The sequence below is a fragment of the Neofelis nebulosa genome, chromosome Y, assembly GCF_028018385.1.
Source record: "Neofelis nebulosa isolate mNeoNeb1 chromosome Y, mNeoNeb1.pri, whole genome shotgun sequence".
In the NCBI taxonomy this organism is placed as follows: Eukaryota; Metazoa; Chordata; class Mammalia; order Carnivora; family Felidae; genus Neofelis; species Neofelis nebulosa.
The window spans coordinates 736,072-738,612 of NC_080801.1; the positions used below are offsets into that span (position 1 = coordinate 736,072).

General features: G+C 52.5%; 1 pseudogene; it reads left to right on the plus strand.

Moving 5' to 3' along the window:
* The first annotated feature begins 831 nt into the window (after nucleotides 1-831).
* Nucleotides 832-1,877, plus strand: LOC131503511 (coiled-coil domain-containing protein 71L-like; annotated as a pseudogene).
* The last annotated feature ends 664 nt before the right edge of the window (nucleotides 1,878-2,541 follow it).

Sequence of the window (2,541 nt, forward strand, 5' to 3'; positions counted from 1 at the left end):
TTATGTGGTGATGATGGATGGACTATGCTGGTTGCTTTCAAAAGCACTTACACGGACGGTGTAACACATGTTCTACCCTTGGAATCCCATACGGTCTCTTACTACCTTGTGTATGACTTACCTGAAATATCATGATTTGGTAGGTAGTGAATAGGTTTTAGTGGCACTGAATGCCCTACTGGCCACTCACACAGAATTCGTTGATGCTTTGCTCTTAAGCACACAACGACTCGGTCTTCCCTAAGCTGCATGAAAGTGAGCATGGATACTAACTAGGCCAACTGTTTGCTGCTGCTGTGAAGAACAGCTTCGTGAACTGTGAGCTGTAGCAACACAGGTATGGAACCCTAAGCAAGGAACAGTATATCGGTGTTCTTTGAAAGGGTAGAGTAGTTATTTCAATTTGGCTTTCAGTGCGTTGCATGACAAGGCATTTAATTAGCTAAAACCCTCATAGAGTCATGTTTGATTGCAAGTTGTGTGTACTCTCCACCGCTAAGTGTCATTTCATGTTAGATGGAATTAATGGAGGCTGAAGCACCCGTGCATTCACCTCTAGGACAACCCTCTTGAACTCGTGAAGAATTATGGGCCTTCTCAGGTAAGATTACGTGCAGGTCTTTCTCAAGGGCATAATCTGAAACACAGCCAAACCTAAAGCAGCTTTGGGCAGCCCACCTTGATAAGATATGCAGACATTGTGACCTCACAAAGCGCCTGGTCTCCTAGCAACTGCGGTGTAACTCTCACAGCCTGCCTCCTGATTTGGCTTCATGGTAGGAAATTCATTAGGGTCCTGAGGCGGCCGCGAAACCTGGCAAGTGCGGCGGCCCCTAGCGGCCTCACATCCTGAGCAGCATGAAGAGGCAGAGGCGCTGGCCCCTGGCGGCCCTGGCCCCAGCCGCTGGGGGAGGAGCCTCTAGCGCTGCAGGAGGGGCCGCGCTGGAGCCGCCTGAGGAGAGGGTGGTGTACATGCGGTGGCAACCGTCCAACTGTCGCCGGCACACAGCACCAAGGCGCTGATCTACGCTCTCAAGCTATTCCTGCCCCATAGCACGGAGTTCAGGAGCTCCGACGCGGAGCTCTGGAGCTACCTCTGCCGCCTCAAGCACCAGTTCTCCCCCCACATCCTGTGCAGCAAGGACGTCTATGGCTACCTCCCTCCTGACCCTGGCCCCGGACCCCCGGCACCAGCCCCCCGAGGCCCACCTCCAGACGCGCCCGCCAGCTGCCAGGCAGAGGCGCCACGGAGCCCGGACGGTGGCGGTCGGCCAGAGGAAGGTGCCGCCCCCGCCTCCGCCGTCCCGCGAGGATAGCAGCTCCCGCAAACCCGCGGCCTCCTGGCCCTACTCCGGGGTCCGCACCCTGGAGGAGAGTGGGAGGGCGGCCACCCCGACGTTGACCACCTTCCCCACCATCCGCGTAGTAGGCGACATGTGGGTCGAGAGCAGCCTGCCAGAAGCGCTACGCCAGGCGCGCCAAGTCCTGGGAGTGAACCTGGAACCCGTGGTGAGACGCCGCCGCTTCCCAGTGCCTGGGCGTGAGATGCGGGCCACCGCCGCACGACCTCTAAGCCCCAGGACGGGTTGTGCCTGGAGGGATGAACCAGGGACAGCCGGGACCGCGTCCTCTAGTGCACTTTACAGGAGAAGAAGCACAAGACGGTCCCGGCCAGCGCCCCCGGGATGCGGCGCCGCCTTCTGGGACTCCGGGGCAGCTGTGCCCCTCTGCTGCCTCCCAGCACCAGGTCTGCGGAGGGAGGAGACCCCTGGACCGCAAGGGAGGTCCCCTTTCTTCCTAACCCCAGATTGAGATGTCTCCAGGACTGTAGGGGCAGATCCATGTTCTCTCTCGTTCCCTCATTGGTCTGAAGTCGTCAGAAGAAGCCATTCCACCCCCACCCACTCCAAAGGAAGTTGGTTCCATGCTTGTGTAATAAAGCTAGAATTCCCTTGCTGTTCACCCACCTCTGGCTCCTCCCGCCTCATTTTCTTTCTTTGTTTCCTTTTTTGACTGCCACTCTTTCTGGACGAAAGATCGAATATGTGTGGAAAGTTGTTGCAATAGTTGGTATTCTCAATACCAATGGCAATAGTGGGTATTCTGAGTCCCACACCTTTCCGAGTTAACTGGATTCCAACGCTTTGACCAAGGATTTTTTCGAAGAATTTCTAAGAAATTCAAGCGTATCACTGTTAATAATGTAAGGATTTGTATGGCTTTGAATGTCATGGGCTCGGTGATTACTAACCAAAAGATTCAAAGTTCAACTGTGTACACATTCTTAAGACGTTTCTAAAGATTTTATATTGAAATGTAATGTTTATGTTTACTGAGCTCCTAAAGGAAATGGTAGACACTCGGGAAGTTTTGTTGAGTAAAATTAACTTGGGAAATTCTTTATAAGTGGGTAAAATTGAAAGTGCATTGAGAAACCACACGGTTTCTATTAAAAACCAATGAGTGATTTTCAATAAATAAATAACTAAATGAATGAATGAATGAATGAATGAATGAATGAATGAATAAATAAATAAATAA